The sequence below is a fragment of the Trachypithecus francoisi genome, unplaced genomic scaffold (assembly GCF_009764315.1).
Source record: "Trachypithecus francoisi isolate TF-2019V2 unplaced genomic scaffold, Tfra_2.0 Lachesis_group11, whole genome shotgun sequence".
Lineage (NCBI taxonomy): Eukaryota > Metazoa > Chordata > Mammalia > Primates > Cercopithecidae > Trachypithecus > Trachypithecus francoisi.
This window is the reverse complement of record NW_022681456.1, coordinates 112144806-112159647: the sequence shown is the minus strand read 5'-3', so window position 1 is coordinate 112159647 and position 14842 is coordinate 112144806. Positions and strand designations below refer to the sequence as shown.

At 35.6% G+C, this 14842-nt stretch overlaps 1 protein-coding gene across 7 annotated transcripts in view; it reads left to right on the top strand.

The window, feature by feature from the left end:
* Positions 1 to 14842, top strand: part of PLEKHA5 (pleckstrin homology domain containing A5) — a 260555-nt gene that overhangs the window by 91930 nt on the left and 153783 nt on the right. The window lies entirely within an intron of this gene.

Below are 14842 nucleotides of genomic sequence, written 5' to 3'. Positions count from 1 at the left end.
TACTAAAAACTATTTCTTCTTTTGCAATACTTGGAACTTCCTCGTCAATTTAAGCTTGTTTAGGTTAGCCAGCTAGCTAAAAGGTTTTTTTTTTTAAATGTAAAATATAAAAGTATGTTATGAGTTATAAATAATACGGAAGCTATAATAGAATCCAGATGCCGAGTAACTTATTTATTGAGTGTTTAGTGCTTTCTAGCATGCAGAAATGGCCAAGGAAATATGGCCTCTGACATATTAACAGCTAACATTTTATCCTCGTGTGTGGGGGTAAGGGGCGTTGCATATAGTAGTTTGGATAACAGCATCCCCTCGCACTTCAAGGTATGCTTTTTAAAAATTGTAAAGCATTCTTATATGTGAAATCATATAATCATATTCTTCTGAGAACGTTTCATAAAATAAGCCATATAAAGAGCCTTATTCTACTCTCTGAGACCCCTTTACAAATTTTAGCAGTTTTAAATTTAGTCTCGAGTAATTCAGCAAATTTTAAAAAATTGTTCTAGGCAACATGAACTATCATAGGCACTCAATAATTGCCAACATGGTAAATATAATATCAATAGCTTGAAGAAGCACTGACTTTTGGCTTTCTGAGTAAATTTGTATCTCCAAAGGTAAAATGATAATTTAACAACACGTCAGCCCCCAACTTATAAAATATGTGTTAGAAAAGGTTGTATAATGTTGAGTTGGGTATGAATTACATTTATTTTTATTGTTTTTTCCTAGAAAACTTAAAAGGTAAGTATAAGCAATAAAATACAGGTAAGTTTAGAAGTAAAGAAAATCACAAAATACAAACTTGCTAAACATGAAAGTCAATAACATTGCTGTAGTTGAACTTCAGTTTTAGCTCTGTTTCCATTGTAAAAGGGAAATATAAGTTACCATGCTGTCAGAAAGAAGAGGCACTTTGGTTTATCCAGAGACAGTTTTTCCTTGAATAGAATTTCTCATGTGGATTTTTATTTAGGAACACTGGGTGGTATAATAGACAATTTGCTGTACAAAATTTTTGCAGCAAAATAGGCAAGCTTCCTTTGGTTTTTCATTACAGCTGTCTTTGGAAAAAATCTAAGAGAGTAACATTGGACTCATCTGAATATAGGTGATTCTTAGAGGTCCAAACTAATGTGATCCTTCCAGTGGTTAAGTGTTCTGTTGGTCAGGCACGGTGGCTCATGCCTATAATCCCAGCACTTTGGGAAGCCAAGGTGGGCAGATCATTTGAGGTCAGGAGTTCGAGACCAGCCTGGCCAACGTGCTGAAACCCCCATCTCTACTAAAAATACAAAAATTAGCCAGGCATGGTGGCAGGCACTTGTAGTCCCACCTACTCAGGAGGCTGAGGCAAGAGAATTGCTTGAACCTGGGAGGCGGAGGTTGCAGTGAGCCAAGATCACACCACTGCACTCCAGCCTGGGTGACAGAGTGAGAATCCATCTAAACAAACAAAAAAAAAAGTTCTGCTAAGGGCAGAGCCTAGACTACCTAAGGGATTCACTGCGTGGGTGACTGTGGGCTAAGAACTGTTATTAGGACATGGAGAAAATGAAGGTGAGACATAGGTTTTTCCTATCGTATTTTCTTATAAATGTGATTACTGTCTTCCAGATCTACTACTGACTGTCTACCTGCTACTGTTACCTCTTAATATGTTAAACATAATCTGGAATGCTTCTAATCCTTCTTTCCTTGTCTCTCTCTCTCTCCAGAAAATGTCCTCCATGACTTCTTTTCTCAGTACTGTAATTACTGATGTCGTTATTTTGATTATGTCTTATAGTCATAGCAATGAGACTGCCTTACAACAATATTGTCTATATTAAGTAAATGCAGTGGCCAATATTAGACAGGTTTTGACCTTCAAAATGGCAACGTCAAGGATTCATCCCCATGTTGTAATTATGATTTTTAAAAGTATTATAATAAATAAACGTATTAAAAGGAATACTTGGGGTTTTTCAGTCATGCAACAAATATTTTACTCTGTGCTTCATAAACACCTACTATGTGTTAAGCAGTATTCTGTATGCTAGGGAGATGATTGATACGATAATAAACAAGAGAATTACACGTGTGGAATGCAGTTTACTCCCAGAAAGGGAAAGGTTGACTAAAGCAGTAGATTACCCAGAATTGCAGAATATAGGCACCAAGGAGTTAATGGAAAGGCTAAATATGTACGGGATGATATATGTGTTAGGAACTTAGCATACGGCCTAGCACATAAGTGCTTTATAAATTTTAATTGTGCCAGTTGCTTTTGTTGCTGTCATTAGGCCAATTGTGGGATAAGGTGGGGATGCAAATCAGAATAAAAGTGTTCAACAGGTATGAATAAAAATACAGCACATGAAGGAAGTTGGAAAATTAGTCCAAGTTAGAAAATTCTCCCTGGGTCAGAGCTAAGGAGAACTCAGTGCTGTGGAAGCCAAGAATGTAAAGATTTCCAGTTGTCAAAAGCTGCATAGACATCAACAGTATGAGAAAGAAACAGATCATTAATGTGGCAATGATGAGAATATTGATTGACCTTTAAGAAAGCAGTTTCAGTAGCATGATTGGTGTGGACTCTCTGGAGGACTTTGGCAGAAGAAGAAAGATAAAAGAGTGGAGGGAAGAAGTGTGCTTTTTAAATTTGAGGACTTAACAATATTTACAAGCTTTCAGAATAGTTAAATGGATTACATTAACTTACCTATTGCTGCATAACAAATCATTCCAAAATACAATGTTTAAAACAACACTAAATGTTTCTGTGGGTCAGGAAATTGCTACAGTTTAGCTGGATGACTGCCTCAAGACTGTTGGATACCATCTTGGGGGCTGGCTACCACAGGTGGTTGAGAGAAGATGTCAGATGATTTAAGTTATTTCAGTAAATTGGAAAATAAGATTATCTGCCAGGACTTGTTAGAAGCTTAAGAATAGTGGAAAAATCAGTGACTTCTCTGTGTCTGGGGGACATAAATCAGAGAGGGATAGGATTGTCAAATAGCATTGTTTTGGATACATCAGAGACATCACTCCACAGAGAGTTATAACAGGTTACCAGTAATGTTTGCACAAAATGTTTTCTCCTCCAGTGTCACATAAGAAAACGGAGTTATTTTTGCCTAACTTCTAGCTCTTAATTTTCCGTGTAATTTAAAAAGTCAAAGATGCCAGTGATTTTTTAAAAAGTAATGCTGTATATCTAGTTGGCAGCAATAGAGGATAAATATTTGAATGCTAAACACTTGAATAGATAACATTTTCTTCTCATTTATGAAAGAAACCTAAATTTCATTAGATGCAACAAGAATAAGAGATAAGAACATATTCATCTGTATTTATAAATTCATGGTCTTTGCAGCGACATCCAAAAATCCTGTAGAATAACAATGTTTCTCCATAAAATATTTTCTCTGTAAAAGACATATCTAAAATTGTATGATTGATTTTGCTCCAGTAAAAAGGAGTGGAGGAGTATTTCAATAATTTGTATATCTGAAACAGTTAATAGAAAGGTTGCCTCGATAACTTTGAATTATCTAATTATATGTATATATTGTGTTTACTTATTTTTATGTATCAGCAGATTATCCTGGGCAATGGGATCACTGTTTTGTTACATTTTCCTCTATATGTTATTACATTTTTAAAAAAGAAAAAAGCCCACAAATAAATATTATTTGTTGAAAAAGAAACTGCAGTTGACCTTTGAACAACACAGGTTTGAACTGTGCTGGTTCCCTTATATGTGGATTTTTTTTCCAACCAAAAGAGGATTGAAAATACAGTATTCCCAGGATGCAAAATCTGCATACACTAAGGGCTGACTTTTCATATACATGGGCTCCGCAAGGACTTGCATATGCACTGATTTGGGTTTACACGGGGGTGGTGATTTGGATGTAAGCAGGTGGTCCTAAAACCAATTTCCCTAGCATGCCGAGGGATGACTGTATATGTGAATAAGACTTAAATTATATTTCCAAATTGGGGATGGAATCAAATATTTTAGTAACAATTCTGTTGATTACACTTCTATTTTTAATCTGGTAGGACTGTATTTATTTTTTATTTTGTGTGTGTGTGTGTGTGTGTGTGTGTGTTGGGAAATAATTATAAAAGATTTGTGAGTTATTTGGATGTATGCTATTCCAGATACTCCCGTTTCCCTTCTTTTTTTTTTTTTATTTCAAGTTCTTCCCTTGAATTGGCATTCATAATTTAGAGAGACTTGTTTACTGTACATTGAATACTTATAGGTTACCTGTTATTATTTTAAAAGCATGCTAATATAACATTTTACATATACCTTTATTTTATTTTTAAAATACAGTTAAATTGCTTTTAATCTTAGGCTTTAATTGAATTTTTTTTCCCATGGATTTTTCAGAGGGGAAGGTTATTCTCTGTACCTAATGTATAGGCTCAATTTCTGGTGTCATTCAGAGAAAAATAACTGATACAAGATCTTTATATAATTGGTTTTGGTGTGGGTATGGACGGGGGAGTCATTTAAAAAATAGGAACAATAGAAGTACCTTTCTGGTTTTGTCAAGCATACCATAAAACAACAGTTAATACTTTCAAAATGATTTTCTTTTTTCAAAAAAAATTTCACACAAAAGATGAGTTGATAGAATAATGATAGATAGATGTGTGATAAACAAATACAATATTATGTAATTATAAAACCTAGATGATGAATATAGATGTTAACTGTACAATTATTTCAGCTTTTCAACTTTTAACTATATCTGAAACTTTTCATAATAAAATGCTGGAAACTGCTCCCGTCTCCCCGCCCCCAAAAAAAAGAAAAAGAAAGAATTTCACACAGAGAAAGTCCAAGAAAGTCTCCAATTGCTTTTTTCTCTTTTCTTTTCTTTTTTTTTTTTAACCTTTGAGTAAATGCTTTCATCAATCGTATGTGTTCATGGAATGCAGTTGTAATTGCTACATAAAATGAAGTTAATTGTCTTTAAATAGTTTAGCCACATTTCCAGATAAAATGCCCAATACTTTCTGAGAAAAGTTATCAGTTAAATGACGTCAACTAGCTTGCACTCTGCGTCATTAAGTTTGACAGAGGTGTGAAAATGAAACATAGATGTAAGCTAGAGCCCTGGTAGTGGACAAGCTATGTCAGTCATGATTCATTTTAAACAATACAACTTTAGATGTTTTATAAAGCCAACATGTGGTCAGAATTTGTAGTGAGCATGTTAAAAGCTATGGTGTGCACTATTTCTATGAATGTACCTTAATGTCTTTAATATCTTCTCTGTAAGAGATTGTGACCTTTGGGTTGATTCCATTTTTTGTGCTGCTTTTAAAAAGAAAACTGAAAAGTTGAGTAGTTTATTATTGGTTCCTACATGAAATGCAGACCTAGACAAATTGCTGAAATTTATTTGTAATCTGTTGTCTAGCAAATTATGTGAATTTTAACAAAACGCGTAATTCCTTCGTTAAAAATATATGAACTCAATAAGAAAACAGACAACCCAATTAAAATATGAGCAGATGATTTGAACAGACACTTTGCCAAAGGAAGCACACAGGTGGCAAATGAACATACAAAAAAAAGCGCAACACATTTGTCTCTAGGGAATTGCAGATTAAATAACGGTGAAGTATTACTCCACACCCATTAAAATGGCTAAAATTCAAAAAACTGGCCATACCAACTGCTGGCAAGATTGTGAATCAACAGGAGTTCTTATTCATTGCGGTTGGAATGCAAAATTGGAAGACATTTTGGCAGTCTCTTACTAAAGCTAAACATAGTCTCACCATATGATTCTGCAGTCATGCTCCTAGGTATTTCCCCAAATCAGTTGAAAACATGTCCACACAAAAACCAGCACTTGAATGTTTATAGCAGCTTTATTCATAGTTGCCGAAACTGGAAGCAACCAAGATGTTTTTCAACGGGTGAATGAATAAATAAACTGTGGTATATCCAAATAATGGAATATTATTCAGCAGTAAGAGGAAATGGGCTGTCAAGCTACAAAAATGATGTAAATGGGTCTTAAATGGCATATTGCTAAGTGAAGGAAGGCAATGTGAAAACTCTACATACTGTGTTATTCCCATACACATTCTGGAAGTGGCAAAACTAGAGAGTGGAAAGATCAGGGGTTTGGGGGATGGGAGGAAGGGTTGAGTAGGTGAAGCACAGGAGAGTTTTAGGGTGGTGAAACTATTCTGTATGATACTGTAATTATGTGACACTGTCTGTCAAAACCCATTGAAGTTTACAACACAAAAAGTAAAACCTGACTGTATGCAAAAAATCCTTGGGGATGTCAAAGGAGATCCCAAGGTAGAATGCAGACTATGACAAAGGAGCCTATTACAAATGTGTGACACAACCTCACTGAACGTCATGGGGCAAAAAGGTGCTCACCTAATTAACTTTGGAAATGGAGGGAGTCTGTAAGACAAAAGACAAACGAAACTACACACTTTATTTCAGTAAGGTAATCAAAAACAAGAAAGTCTGGGAAACTATCATAGCCAAGAGAAGCCTGAGGAGACATGATGACTAAACATAATGTGGTATCCTACAACAGAAAAAGGCATTGGGTGAAACCTAAGGGAATCTGAATAAACAATTGACTTTAGTTAATTTTTAAAAATATTACCAGGCATGATGACAGTGCCTGAAGTCCTAGCTACCCAGGAGGCTGAGGTTAGAAGGATTGCTTGAGCCTAGGAGTTTGAGACCAGCCTGACAGCCTGAGCAACATAGCGAGACCCCCGTCTCTAAAATATATATATGTGTGTATATATATTTATGTATATTTATGAATATGTATGTTCATATTTGTATACATACTTACATATATTTATACACACACACCCACAGTCCAGCTTTCTTTGAGATTATCAAAGAAAGGTCCTCAAACAAAGCTACTTTTATTAATCCTTTGGAGTTACAGATGGATTGGATTTAGGAACATTTGTGTTCATTTCCTAGTGTCTACAATTTCTGTTTTATGCTTCAAATAATTTTGTGCTTTGTAAAAATCTTGGTACAATTTCCTTTTGCAAATGTAAACAGAGCCTAATTTAATGATCTGTTTGTTCTCAGCTTTGGGAATTACAGAGTGCACTCACACATGTGGACACCTCACACTCACCATCCTTTATTGCAATGTATACTCAATAATTATTGATTGAAATAGCAACTTAGTCATAACTAACCTCTTCCTATGAAGATTTTGAAATGGCCTATAATAGAAAGACAGTCAATTAATAGTATATAAATAAGAGGAAGTGGAAAGTCAGTACCAGAGAAAATACGTGTTTGAGTCAGACCCACCGGGATGTGTAAATAATTTTTGAAATGTCAGCACATCAGGTTTTCTTTTAGCTACTGTTTAATTCTGGAATGACAAGCTCAAATGCCTTTGAGAGCTGGGCAGATGCTGTAAATATGTGCAGTTGGTGAAGTGTAATATAGTAGGAGGTGGTGGAGTCTCTGCTTACCCTGCCAAAGACATTCACTTGATTGGACACCACACTTGGGGGTAGCTGCCAGTTTGCTTTAATTTTGCCCTAAATTTTTGCTCAGTGAATCAACTCATGTAATCCAAGGGATATTATTAAGTAAACATTTGATTGTTTTATGGAGAAGGGAGGAACAATATATGTGAGTGAAATTTTGTCTTTTTTTTTTTTTTTTTCATTATTGCGTGACATCAAACCTGATACCATCCAGCTCACTTTGCAGTTAGGCAGGCCTAGCCTAATTTTGATCCCTGTATCCAGACTGTTGCCGAGTGCCTCCCCCTACAAACCAGTGGCTCCTAAGTGGAAATGTGTGCTCTGCTATTGTCTCTAGGGTTGCCGAGCCATTAACACACACTCTACCTCTTTTATTCAAGCATACATGAGTAATAAAAACAATATCGTAATTGCCGCCTGGTGGACAGTGATCATAAAATCCATCAGATATGAAAGAAGCTTCCTAATTTCAGCTGTTAAAATGTTTTTGTTCTTTAAAAAAGTATTAGGGTAAATTAAGTAGGGTACTCTATGAATGTTTATATAGTTGTTTTCATTGTGAGATCATATACCAATACTTTAGAACACCAGTAACTTACCTGGGAAATCTGGGACTTTTAATTCACAGCCATACTTGTTTGTTTTGTTAGATTTGAATTACTCACTTTTTCTTTGTACAGGTTTGATTTGATGTTTCCCAAAGCATGGTATACATATCACCGATAGTATATAAAATGATTCTTAGGTATGTTGTGAGCTGAGATAAACCAATTTGGGCATTTGTAATAGGTATCAAAATGGTCATTTAAACTGTTCCTATAAGAATAGTAGAGTCCCTCTCTGTTCTTTTTAGGCATTCCAGCAAGCACCTTACATCAAAGATTAACTCAAAACATAATATTCTGGCAGAGGGATCAGCTCAGTTAATGGGGTCAAGCAGCAGAATCCTTCACTGCGAGGGAGGAAGAGCCAAATAAAATTCTCTACTGGACCACTGCTCCAAAGCTGTTTGGCTACCCAGGATTGCCAGGGATCTTGTTTCTTATTTATGTAAAGACTAGAGAACCAACCACATACTTTGAATATCACTCATCTCACTGTGAAAAAATATTTCCAACATCCTTTATGCTAATTAATGAACTCTCTGATACAGAATTGGTGATACTTGTAGTGCCTGTGTGATCGTCTAGGTTTCCTTGAATGTGAATCATTGATAGGATATTTAATATATTAACTAACTGTCTTCCTCCACTGTTTATACTGAAGTATTTTAAAGTTAATTACAGTGTAAGAAGGTAGTATGTGGATGAAATTTTCTCATTTTAATATTGTGTGTTAGAAAAATATAGCTTTTTTAAAATGAAAATCTGCAACTTTGCAGATACCGCTTAGGATGAGACTAGGTTGCTTTTTTAATAAAGTAACTCTCAAGTATTGTTAATAGTACATGTGGCACTCAGAAGTTCAGTGAGGTCCAGGAATGATGAAGTTTGGAAGTCTGGTTTAATTCAATGACTTTGGTTTTGTTTTTGTTTTTTTTCCTGGACAGAATTTTACTATTAACTCCTTTTCCCACTGACTTGCCCATTATCAGTGGGTTTTGCTCTTACATGGTGTAAACCAGTTTTCTGCATTTCATAGTAAAACATTATCCCAAGGAACACCTACCTTCTTTACAACCAAATAGGGCCATATGAAAATTTTTTTAAAAAACTTGTTGCGGCCGGGCGCAGTGGCTCACGCCTGTAATCCCAGCACTTTGGGAGGCCGAGGCAGGCGGATCACTAGGTCAGGAGATCAAGACCATCTGGTGAACACGGTGAAACCCCCTCTCTACTAAAAAAAATACAAAAAAATATTAGCCGGGCGTGGTGGCGGGCGCCTGTAGTCCCAGCTACTCGGGAGGCTGAGGCAGGAGAATTCCGTGAACCCTAGAGGCGGAGCTTGCAGTGAGTGGACATCACGCCAGTGCACCCCAGCCTGGGCAAGACTCCATCTAAAAAAAAAAAAAAATTGTTGCATAAAATGGTTTAAGTTTAAATGGCCTTCTCTAAATAAATATGACTAAGTTACAGAATTTTAGACAATTTGCTTCAGTGACTGTCTCTTTGTGCTTAAAGCATTTTCAATGACCATCATTCAGTATTCTAATTAAATAAAAGTAATATTTCATTAGATAATGATAGATAATGATTTCAAAAGTATATGGCTTTAAATATATAGATACAATATACACGTTCTAAAAGCAAATTTTTTGACATTTACTTGGAAAAAATTAGTGTTTTAGCCAGGCATGATGATGTGCACCCTCAGTCCCAGCTGACAGGAGGCTGGAGTGGGAGGATTACTTGAAGCCAGGAGGTCAAAGCTATAGTGTGCTATCATTGTGACTGTGAATAGCCACTCTACTCCAGCCTGGGCAACATAGCAAGACCCCAGCCTGGGCAACATAGCAAGACCCTATCGCCATTGAAAAGGGAAAAAAGAATCTGTTAAAATTGGGGTTATCTCTTCTGTTAGCCACAATGGGATGGCAGTTTTAGGACAATGAAGGACAGATACCAGTGGAAAGGGTTTTTGCAATCCCTTGATTCCGTACAGTAGGAAGTGCCCATCCCATCAGTACTTGTCCTTTTATAGCTACTTTCAGTCTGCTTCCCCAAAGGTGAAAGTCTCAATATTTCAGGGCCACAAAACTACTTCTTTTTACTCATCTTTGGGGAGAGATGATAAACCAATGCCTACTGCCTGTGTCAGAGCCACATCCAGCTTCCATTTCACAGGAGAGAAGTATGTAGCCCTTTTCATTACTTTCCTCAGAGCAGAAATTGTGGACCAGTACAGAATTTGCTTACTACACCTAAAACATCTGAGGGCAGGATTTTAATTTTCTGTCTCTTTTTTAATTGAAAATTTGCAAACAAGTAAACTTCTAGAAAATATGGGGTTTTAATTTTAGCATTTGTGGAGTCTTAGTATAGAATTTGCAGGTCTTGCTTATTATTTTCCCTCATTACATTATGCTGTGTAGTCTACCTTCTATAGAGGACCACTGTGATCCTTGTAGATGAACAAGATAGTAGGAAACGATCTGTTGATCTCATTTTTCTCATGAGAAGCAGCAAAAGCATTATAAGGTGATGCTAGAGGGTCTCAAACTACCAAAAAGTTTCCTCAGTGATCTTCATAACTGTAAATTATTAGAATCTCCTTCATTTGTGGTTTAGATCGGAATGCTTTTTAACCTGTTTGTCTTCTGAACAAGTTGGATGTGCAATTTGGCAATTCCATTTGCACCGTGGGGATTAATCTGAATGTAGACTCACATTTTAAGTCTTCTTAGAGGGCTGGAAGAAATGAAGTTCGTCCCAGGATATATTCAGTCAGGAGAAAAATTGTAGAAAATTGTGTGATTATAGCAAGTCAAAATACTACTAACTAGAACTGATTAAATTCCAACGCACATCTTCCTTCAGATCTTTACATATTTCATATTAATGCTACGTTAGTTATTTTTCAACTGTGACAAAATTCATATCGTATAAAAGTAACCATTTTAAAATGTACAGTTCATTGGTATTTAATACATTCATTCACAATGGAATGTAACTGTCACCTCTATCCAGTTCCAAAGATTAATCTGCTTTCTGTCTCTATGGATTTAACTATTTGGGACATTTCTTATAAGTGGAATTCTACAATATGTGATCTTTTGTGTCTAGCTTTTTTCTCTGAGCATATTGGTTTTGTGATTCATGTTGTAGCATGTATCAGTATATCATTCCTTTTTATGGCTGAATAATATTCCATCATTTGTAAATGCTACATTTTGTTTTTCCATTCATTTGTTGATTGGACATGTGGGTTTTTTCCCACCTTTTGGCTATTATGAATAGTACTGCTGTGGACATTTATGTACCAGCATTTGTTTGAATACCTGTTTTTAATTATTTGGGTATATATACCTGGGAGTTGAATTACTAGGTCATATGGCAATTTTGTGTCCAACTTTTTGAGCTAAACTCTTTTCCATAGCACCTGCACCATTTACATTCCTGTCAATACTAAATATTTATGCTAAGATCCTGAACTGACTCTTGCACTTCCAGATGAAATTATGAACAATCTGGATTTTTTTGTTATAATTAGATAACACTAGCATATATTGTTATGAAATTTTTCAAAGATAAGCTGTGAAACTGGTCCATTTTTAAAGTTTGTGTTTGGATAATTGTAATTTTTTATGTCAGTGATCTTCAGTCATCTGAACGTACTTTTTAAGAACAGTGTTTAAGAACTGAATTTGCTCTGTTATTTAAATTATTATGCCTTATTCCTTTCTCGTTTTGTCTTTTATATCTAACATGTAGGTAACATTTTCGAAATATTTAGCCAATTTAGGAATCAAAGAGTTATACAGATTATTTAGAATTGGAGAATCTTTCTGTATAGCAATTTTTAAGTTGTTTTTTACTTGATTGACAGTAATTTTACTGTATAAGGAAGTCAGTTATATCCTTCCAGTTTCCAGTTCAGTACCTCTTTTGTGATGTTTTCTATTATGCAGAACTTAAAGTTTTGGCAGCTTAATCTTTTGTTGCTCATTGTTAATGTTTTCAGTTACTTAATACGCAGAACTGGCTTTTTCATTTAAATTACATTTCAATTGATTAAATGTACTTTTTTGGGGGGTCACAGAATGTGATAGACCATTCTTGGTGCCTACCAAATTGCTATCCACTCTTCCTTCCAACTTTCTTCTATTGGAAAGGATCCCAGTTTTGTTCTAATGATTCCTTTTTTTTTTTTTTTTTTTCTTTTTTCTCATGTGCTCTGGGAAGGTAAGCTTCCTTGGCCCCAGGGTCTAAATAATAGTTATTCTTGTAGAGTTAATCCTGTTCCCCATGCCAGTAATTGGTTTAAGCTGAAGAGCTTCTGTGAGCAGTTTAAACACGGAGTAGTTTATTCTTTCAAGTAAAGCAGCCCCAGAGATAAGTATTCAAGGGTTGGAATCAGAGTTCCTTCCATTTTCCTGCTTTACTGTCCTAGAATGAGACTGATTTTCTCAAGATTAATTCATGCTCTGAAATGGCTGTCATTATGTCCAGAAGGTATAAAAATCAGAAGGGCAAATGAACTAATTTCCTAAGGTCCCCCACCTCATTGGCCATGCCTAATTAACATGCCTGTACCTAGTTGCAAGGGAAGCCAGGAAATGTAGTACTTTTGCAGGGTGCTTTCCTTCCCTGAATAAAGCTGAGCAAGAAAAAAAGAATGGGCAATGGATAGCAATGACCAATCTCTGCCACAGCAGCATTTGTTGAAGGTTAACCAGGGTTAGAGTTCAGTAGCAGCTGTTTTGCAAAAACCTTTGTAAGAGAACATTTCATTCAAAATCTAAACAGTAATATAAGCTAAGTCAAACTTGTTTTCAAGTTCATATCACATATCATTTTCTTTCGCATTCATTTCTGCAGTCATTCACTGCATCACCTCTGGACAGTGGGAGCCCACTAAGATCCCAGCTTAGTGCTTTTAATTGTTGTGGTGGGTCCTTAGTGTAAGTCCTGCTTCACAGTAAATGAAACTACTTCATGGGAAAATCAGCTTTCCCAAGGGCATTTGTGATAAACCCAAACCCTCGTCAACCCTCCATGTGACTTATGGTCCTCTGCTGATAAATCTCCTTTGATTATAACCCTACAAGTACTAACAGTCAATTCTACACTTGTACCATCTGCTTGGAAGATATATGGTACTCTTTAGTAGCTGTTTGTGGCCTACTATATTACACCCAGGTCCCTTTGTCTAATACTCACAACCTTCAGTCCTGCTCTTCACCTGCCTTACTAAGCCATTGCATTATAACTAAGCCAAACTAACCGTTTCATTTTTACCCCAATATATTTGCATCATGACTTCCTATTTTCTACTCTCCAGATCCTGCCTATCCTTTATAGGATTCAAGCTCAAAGTCCATTTATATTTTTCTCTGTTTTTTCTGATCTGCATGTCTTTTAGAACGATAGCTATTGCATAATGAGCTCTAATTATATGTCAGACACTATTGTTGTAAGGCTTTAATGTTTTCGTTTGTTTCATCATAACAACTGTATGAGGAAGATGTTATTAGACCCATTTCAGAGATGAAGGAAGAACTGAGGCACAGAAAAGTACAATAGTTTTCCTAAGACCTGATCCAGAATTCTGATCTAGGCAACCAAAGTGCATTTGTGCAGTAGCATATCCAGCTGCAAAGTTCATTTATGCAGTAGCATATCTAATATTCTCACTTTTATTTTATTTCTGTGCTTATCTAGCCCCTTTACCCACCCACACCTAGTTTAAACATTCTCTTTTTTTCTTTTAATTTTTTAATTCTCCTACAGGATCTAGAAAAAAATGCTTATTTTATGGAAAAAGCATTACACTCTACATATTTGCTAAATAAATGAAAAATGTATTATTAGCCAAGTAATCAAATCTCAAACCATTTATGTGATTTTTTTTAACACTAGACAGCAGTATGTGTAACATTTTCAATAAATTTCCAAAATAAAGGATAAGTGGTTTCATTTAAAAGGAAAGAAAAAACTTGTTGACAAAGGAATTTATACAAATGAAGTGAAAAAAGGAAAAAGAAATCTGCCCTCCAGTGTCGGAAATAGGAATGTAGAAGTGTGGCCAGTTAAAACTTGTTTTTGTTTTTTAAGTTACTCATAGCAGAGAAATATTTAGTTTGTTTTTGGTTTGGTTTTAAGGGAAAATAGCCATACCCCAGTAACGCTTGATGTTGGCAGGCAAATGGTCTTGGTTGGAGTTGCTGACATGAGACCACATGACTGTGTCTGTTATGCAATACCATGGTGAGTCAAGGACAACGTATGAAGGCAGTTACTTTTTCAGTACCTTTCGTTGAGTCCGTTGTAGAGATAGAAGTGTCTTTTAGGTTCTAAGGCTGTGTCTTAATCATGAGTCTCCATAACACAGTCTGTCCTGTACTGTGGTAGTAAAGCTTTTTTAAAACAGAGTATTTTCTTGCTTCCCTACAAAAGGGTAAACAGGAGTTTCTTAATAAGTAAATCAAGCTAACACACAAAGCAACCATTGTAAGAGTTTCTTTGAGGCCTTTTTTTTTTTACGATAATGAAACTGGTAACACTATCATATGTTTAATTCTATTCCTGCATCAAAAACATACCATATATCTTCCAAGCAGATGGTACAAGTGTAGAATTGACTGTTAGTACTTGAATAATAGATATATTGTTGGTAAATCAGGCTCTGTAGAAAACGAGCTAGATTTTATTTCCTTCAGAGTGAA